Source organism: Triticum dicoccoides, chromosome 3A, assembly GCF_002162155.2.
Source record: "Triticum dicoccoides isolate Atlit2015 ecotype Zavitan chromosome 3A, WEW_v2.0, whole genome shotgun sequence".
NCBI classification, from domain to species: Eukaryota; Viridiplantae; Streptophyta; class Magnoliopsida; order Poales; family Poaceae; genus Triticum; species Triticum dicoccoides.
Genome location: NC_041384.1, coordinates 276,823,125 through 276,831,459, shown reverse-complemented (window position 1 = coordinate 276,831,459; position 8,335 = coordinate 276,823,125).

The following is an 8,335-nucleotide window of genomic DNA, read 5'->3' as shown; positions in this document are numbered from 1 at the left end:
TGTAACGAGATGAGCATCGAGGGAACCATGGAGAACAGCGGGGAAGCGACGTTGCACCATCCGACCTCTTCTTGCGGGGGAGAACGAATACTCCTCTGGCTTCGGCTGGCTCTGCACCCTCACGAACGGCACACCGTACTCTATCGATTCGTTACCCTCTGGGTGCTCGATCTTCGACCTGTATGCCCACCACCTCCTCCTGACTTTTGCCTCGGACGAATCTGTTTGCTCCATTACCCAGAGGAGATACTCGATGAACTCAAAGGACTGCGACGTGACTGCCGCCGAGGAGTACATCGCCGCCCTCATCACTGTCGTCTCGTTGTTTCACATACATTGCCACATGGCCCTCACCGTCCTTGAAATCTCCCGCGCATTGTCAAACCAAGTAAAGATCTCCTTCAACCTGGCTAACTTTGCCTGGTCGCGCGTCGGCGCCTGATTCGCTGCTGCATCCTCTCCATAGATGTCCATCTGAGTGGTCCAGTGCTAGCTTTGGAAGATGGAGGATAGACGGTGGTCTTGCAATAGAGAAGAGGGAGGGACGAGATGGTGGTTTTGGAATGGAGATGATGGAGAGGAGAGGGGTGGTTTTGCAATGGAGAAGAGGGAGAGAAGAGATGGTGGTTTTGGAATGGAGATGATGGAGAGGAGAGGAGGTGGTTTTGGAATGGAGAAGAGGCAGAGGCGAGACGATGGTTTTGGAATGGAGATGATGGAGAGGAGAGGAGGTGGTTTTGCAATGGAGAAGAGGGAGAGGAGCGTGCGGCAGCGATTTAGGATTGGATGAGAGGGTCGGCGCGCTGTGACTGGATCAAAATCAAAATCAATTTACCATTCAATTAAGAAAGCAACCCCAGATTAACTAGTCTCCCTTTTATTCTGGGTCATAATTGACCATGATTTTCACAAATAAAATATATGTTATACGTTGCAAAAATAATATAATTTGAAAGTACATTCAGATACGAACCAAACGATACAACTTTTGGTGACATGCATTCACATTTTGCTTGTCAAATACAGTACGTGCTAAAACTTTGACCCAAAATACGCAAAACTAAAAATACTTCCAAGACCAGTGCCACTCCTCTCCTCTTAAACCACCGCCGCTCCTCTCATGTTCCAATCTAAATCCAGTGTCGCTCCTCTCCTGTTCCAATCTAAATGCAGTGCCACTCCTCTCCTCTTCGATTTCAAAACCACCGCCCCTCCTCTCCTGTTCCAATCCGAAACCAGCGTCGCTCCTCTCCCGTTCTAATCTGAAACCAGTGCTGCTCCTCTCCTTTTCCATTCAAAAACCACCGCCGGCGAGTGAAGGTGCTATGGAGAATTAGATCTATGGAGGAGTACAACCGATACGTGAGCATCGCAGACGGCGACCCTGTGAAGCTAGCTAGGATGTTGGAGATACAGTCTTGGTTTGACAACAAGGACCAACTAGCGGCGACGGTGACATCGATGGCCAAATATCTCCAACAGAGCGAAAAGGTGGCGATACACCCAAAGGGAGTCGCACGGGAGTACATAGAGCTGCTTCTCTGGGCTATGGAGCAAATAGATTCACCAAATCCGATCGTGAGGGAGCGGTGGTGGGAGTATCGATCCCTGATGGAGCATCCACCAAAGATTGAAGGATTGAGCATCTACAGGGTGCCATTTGTGAGGGTGTTGTGCCAGAGTGAGCCGGTGGAGTCTCATCGACTGAACCCAACTGCAAGAGGAGAAAAGCAGTTGGCCCGATGACACTTTCCCGCCATCCTCTCCCTCGCCGTTCACATCGTCTCACAGGGCGGTTGTCTGCCACCGAGGAATATGAGGGGACTGCCCCCTAGCCCAATAGTCGGGCAGGTTGTGAATTGTCAGGAGGAGCTTAGGGTTGTCAATATTTGTAGGTTGTGAATTGTGTTTTCTGTTGTGTATTTTGAGAGTACTTTCAGATATGAATGTCTTTTGAATTTAAGATTTGCAGTACTGAGCATATGAAGTATTTTATGAATACTAGAGATCTATTTTTAGCACATAAAAAATGTAGTTTCATAGGAGCATAAAAGTGCAGACGATGTGATTCTTAGAGAAGAAACTATAAGTTTCAGTTTCAGATAAGAAACTGCAGGTTTAGTTTTAGATAAGAAACTGCAACTTTCAGAGGCAGAGCATTTATATTAAAAAGGCCTTTTCAAACAGGGATAACATCATGATCGAAAATGGAACTACCAGCCAGTTAACATCATGCTGATCAACATTCATGCATAGCACATCTTCATATGACGCATAGTAAAAAAGTTATGCTATTTTCAAAATGCCCACACAATGTCGAGTGTGCGAAAAACTGAGAAACCGATGGACGAAGTTTTGGCAAGTGTTGAACGTGGTGTGCGTATGACAATGGGGACCCACATGTCAATAATGGCAGAGGAAAAAAATTTGGAGATATTTTCCCTGCATCAGGTGGAATCGAACCCGGGCGGAACAACTTTTGTGTAGTGTCACTTGGCCACTAGGCTAGTTCAGTGCTTTCGTTAAAAATAAGGCACAACCAGAGGTGGTCCGATCTCCTCCTGTGCCTTTGTGCGCTCACCGTGGCGCCGCTGTCTGTCGTCGTGAACATGATGAACAAAATGAGAGGAATCTGGAGACTACTGTATGTGGAGAGGCGGACAGTCGGGACCCATCAAGTCTATGGCCGTACGCAAGCAAGTGCCTCATTGAAAAAATACATCCTCCTAATGTTATACTGACGTTGGGGCCCACAGGTTTGTCAACATTGTTACATTTTTAGGTGCTTCAACATAGTTACTGAAGGAGATAAATTCACAACGAAGCCGGGGAGCTGACAGGTATCATTTATTATCACTGGGGCAGCAAGTCTCAGCTGGGTTGTAGGTTGCCCCGTCTAGGCTTTCTTTTTAACATGCGCAGACCACGACATGCCGGTTTGTATTTTCTTGAGGACCGTCATGTATCGACCGGCCTATGGACCTCCCGTCCGAGGTTTTATTTTGCCTGAAACATCGGCAACCCAGTTTTTGTATTTTTTTAAGAAAACGCAGAGGTATGTTCTATTTTTCTATATAAGATTAGGAACTGCTAGTCCAACTTATGTTTCCCATCTAACTATATTATATATATTTAAATTATTTTATATGTTATTATATATTATTTTTATTGTCATCATATATTTAACAGATACTTACATATGTAAGAAAACAATATCCCACATCTTATTAACTTATAAAAATATTTTCTTAACAATAAAGACCTGGATTTTTTTGGCAACGAAAATCCTGGTGATTGTGTACAAAAGCTTGGTAAGATTTAAGGACCAATGTAATAATAAATCACTTACTATTTGAATATATTTATAACAAAATACTAAACCCCTGTTTATTTTTTGATAACATTGCTGCGCCCAACCCAACATTATAATTAGAATCAGCCTGGCAAAATCGTGTATTTCCAGAAAGTGCAAATGTCCTGTAATTTGTTTGGAAAAAAATAAATGGGCCACATGGATGCTACATTATTTGTTCACCCAGCCCAGCAAATGGACTCTAATTCTAAAAAAATAGATCAAATTGACGGTAAATTCTGAAAAATGGGTTGAATACATGCCACATTTTTGGAGCCTGAAAATGTGGGCCAATAGGTCGAAGCCAAGGCAAGTCGTTATCAACTTAGTCAACAAATGATTCTGACATTGTTAGCCATTTGGTTTACATCCAATGATTCAGACTTCGTTAGCCGTTGGGTTTACATCCAATGACCGCCGGGACCACCTACTTCCACCTCCTGCTGCTAGCAGCTCTGCTTAGCACGCTTCATTGTGAAGCGCTACCCCACCGCTGGCCATGCCATCCCTCCACCCCTCCACACCTCCTGTTCTTCTCCATCGACTGCTGAACCACACCGCGCCAGAACCAGTTAACTCTCATACACTTCTCCGTCTGCGACTCCACTCCCGTGTCTTCCCATCTCCGGCTCGTTGCTGTCCGGGGCCTCGCCGTCGTCCACCACCTTGGATGCGCTCGGCGCGGAGTGGTCAACGTGGTTAACGAACGACATCCATCAGAAGTGGACTGTACGTGGAGAGGCTGACAGTTGGGTTCACGGCCGCACGCAAGGAAATGCCTCCTTATTATGCGCAAAATAATGATTCCTCCACCTGACAGCTGGGACCCACCGGAAGGGCCTCTGTATTTCACAAAAAATGTTCCCCCCACTGACAGGTCGGACCCACCAGCTATTTCTTCGCACGCAAGGAAGTGCCTCCTTATTACGTACAAAAAATGAATACCCCCTGCTAGCTGGGAACCATCATAGTGGGAGGCTGACTTGTGGGCCTACAAAGTTGACGGGGACGGAGGGCTTTGTCAACTTAGTCAATATGAACGATTCTAGTTCCAGTGACCATACGATGTCCATTCAACGGCCGTAGTGCTTCTCCAACCTCTAGTCTTCTTGCTCCAGCCGCCCAAACCAGCGCCAGTCATGTCGCATGCTCCTGCCTCCCATGGCCGGTTGTGATGCCGCGGAAGCCTCACCGCCCCTACTACTCCCACCACTGGCTAGGCCATCCACTCACCCACACCCCCTAATATTCTGTGGCGACGGTAGCCTCACACAGTAGCCGAACCAGTGAACCCTCATACTCCTCTCTGAGTGGGCATCCACTGCCGTGTCTTCCTCGGCTCAGTATTGTCCCCTTCCTAGGCCTCATCGTCTGTAACGCCCTCGATGCGGCTATATCTCCCATGTGTCGAAGCACGACTTAGAGGCATAACCACATTGAAAGCAATGTCGCAAGTGAGGTAATCTTCCCACAACCCATGTAATACATAAGGGAAAGAGATACATAGTTGGCTTACAATCGCCACTTCACACAATACATGAATAAAGCATTACATCAACCAGATACAATCAAGGTCCGACTACGGAACCAAAATAAAAGAAGACTACCCCAAATGCTACACAGATCCCCGATCGTCCCGACTGGGCTCCACTACTGATCAACTGGAAACGGAACAACGTAAAGGACAAGATCTTCATCGAGCTCCTCCTTGAGCTTGGTCGCGTCATCTGCACGGTATCATCGGTACCTGCAAACTGGTTTTGGAAGTATCTGTGAGTCACGGGGACTCAGCAATCTCACACCGTCACGATCAAGACTATTTAAGCTTATAGGTAAGGTAAAGCTATGAGGTGGAGCTGCAGCAAGCGACTAGCATATTTGGTGGCTAGCATAAACGCAAAAGAGAGCGAGAAGAGAAGGCAAAGCACGTTCGAGAAATCTATGCTCAAGAAGTGATCCTAGAACAACCTACGTCAAGCATAACTCCAACACCGTGTTCACTTCCCGGACTCCGCCGAGAAGAGACCATCACGGATACACACTCGGTTGATGTATTTTAATTAAGGTCAACTTCAGGTTCTCTACAACCGGACATTAACAAATTCCCATCTGCCCATAACCGCGGGCACGGCTTTCGAAAGTTCAAATCCCTGGAGGGGTGTCCCAACTTAGCCCATCACAAGCTCTCACGGTCAACGAAGGATATTCCTTCTCCCAAGACAATCCGATCAGGCTCGGCATCCAGGTTACAAGACATCCTCGACAATGGTAAAACAACTCCAGCAACACCGCCGGAATGTGTCGACAAATCCCGATAGGAGCTGCACATATCTCGTTCTCAGGGCACCCTCAGATGAGCGCTCCATACAACTAAAACCAAACCTCAAGTTTCCCCGAGTGGCGCTGCACAGGGATCTAGTTTGGACCAACACTCAGAGGAGCACTGGCCCGGGGGGGGGGGGGTTAAAATAATGATGACCCTTGAGTCTGCAGAACCCAAGGGAAAGGAAAAGGCTAGGTGGCGAATGGTAAAACCAAGGTTGGGCATTGCTGGAGGAGTTTTATTCAAGGCGGACTGTCAAGGGGTTCCCATTATAACCCAACCGGGTAAGGAACGCAAAATCCGGGAACATAACACCGATATGACGGAAACTAGGGCGGCAAGAGTGGAACAAAACACTAGGCATAAGGACGAGCCTTCCACCCTTTACCAAGTATATAGATGCATTAATTAAATAAGAGATATTGTGATATCCCAACAAGTAAACATGTTCCCACAAGGAACAACATCTCCATGTTCCAACAAGGAACAAACTTCAATCTTCACCTGCAACTAACAATGCTATAAGAGGGGATGAGCAAAGCGGTAACATAGCCAAACAACGGTTTGCTAGGACAAGGTGGGTTAGAGTCTTGGTTCAACAATATGGAAGGCATGATAAGCAAGTGGTAGGTATCGCGGCATAGGCATATCAAAAGAGCGAGCAACTAGCAAGCAAAGATAGAAGTGATTTCGAGGGTATGGTCATCTTGCCTGAAATCCCGCAAGGAAGAAGAATGAGTCCTTGAAGAAGACAAACAGACGTAGTCGAATGGGTCCTCACAAACGTGATGTTATCGGAACCAACCCGAAGAAGCAACACCGGAAAGAAGCATACAACATAGTAAACAACCAACACATGAACATGGTATGACATGCGGGATGCGGTATGCGGTGCATATGCATGAGGTGCAAAGGAATGATTGAACCTGGCCTCAACTTGGAAATCCAAGAGTGCCTCTGGAAAGATGAGGTGATTTCGGTTGAAATCGATATAAAGATCACCGGAATCGGATGCACGGTTTGGAAATGGCAAGCAAAACAAATATGGCACCGGTCTGTGATAAACCGCAAGTAGCCATCTAAATACGTCAAGATAAATAAGCTACAACAATCAAACATAACAACAAAATACATGGAAGGGATCCACTCATGATACTTGACAAAAGACGAACACTGAGCTACGGCTAATTCATCCATTAACAGATTCAAACAAGCATGGCAAAAGTGCAAATGATAACATGTTTTAGACTTAGTGAAATTAACACAAGTCTGGAATTTATCATCAGGAAGCACACTTTAGAGCATGAACACTACATGCTACAGGAAAATATCATGGCAAAGCAAGGCATGGCATCAAGCTACTCAAAGCACTTAACAAAACTCCCTTAGTGATCTTGAGCCAAAAGGGATCAGAAAATACAATTGCAAGCATGTGAACATGGCAAAAACATAAACAGATTCAGACTTAGTGAAAATTTGGAGCATGCAAAACAGATTATAAAGTAGGCATGTTTACGAGCTCGATGCACTCACTACAGAGCATGGCATGACAAACTAAGCATACACCCATCAAGAAGGCATGCCATAGAAGCTAGACATGGCAAGAACATCAACATAGCTTGCACGGATCAATAGCAATAACCTCGGCAAAATCGCTAAACATGTCAACGATCTGCCAGGATTCACTTAATAGCAAAACTAGAGCTCGATTTACTCAAGCTAGGATGCTCCATAAATGCAAACAAAGACATGGATATATAGAGCACCACAATGTTTACAAAAGATCCTCACTGATCATCCTCAAAAGAGGCACGAATCACTAGGAAACAACATGAACATATGTCATAACAACAAAATCAGGACAAGGACTTTGTGAAAATCTAAGTCCCTGAAATCAGCATTACCAATTACGCTACTTTGCAAGTTTGTGCTAGACACCACAAATATCACAAAAATACATGGCAAGCACCTCTGTAAAGATGGCATGGCATATAACAAAACAAATGTAGAGCTCAGGATCATAGCATGCACACATTAATCATGGCAAAAATGACAAAAGGCCATTTGCTGAAACAGATCTGACATATTACTCACATAGCCCTCTTCCAACGACATTTCGGGCATTAAGATGACCTGAAATGAAAATGATGCAATGAGATGAAATGATGTACTCGTCGAGACGAACGTTTTGATATGCTACACGCACAAATCGGAGCTACGATGAGGGAGTTATGACGCGATGAATAGAGACATATAATATGCAGATCCGGGGACTTGGAGAAATCTCAGGACCGAAAAGCGAGCGTCGGGCAACTATTTGACGCACAGGGTAGGGAATAAGGGTGCTCACCCAATGGGCTCAGCCCATGACGCAGCGGAGACCAAGCGGCTTGGCGGGCCAAGGGAGATTGGGTCGGGGAGGCCGAGGCCCACGCGGTCAACGGGGAGGGGATGGGCTCCTCCCGACCGATCTGGAGGGCGGCGGCGCCTGAGGGAGCTCGGCTCCGGCAGCCTGTCGGCGGTGACGCAGTCGGGGCCCGGTGAGGAGGGCGGATCCGGCAAGCTTGCTGGCAGGAGGAAGCGCGGCGGCGCGCGGGCGAAGGCGGCCGGCGCGGATCGGACAGGGAGGCGGACGGAGGCGGGGCGGCGCGCGGTGGCCG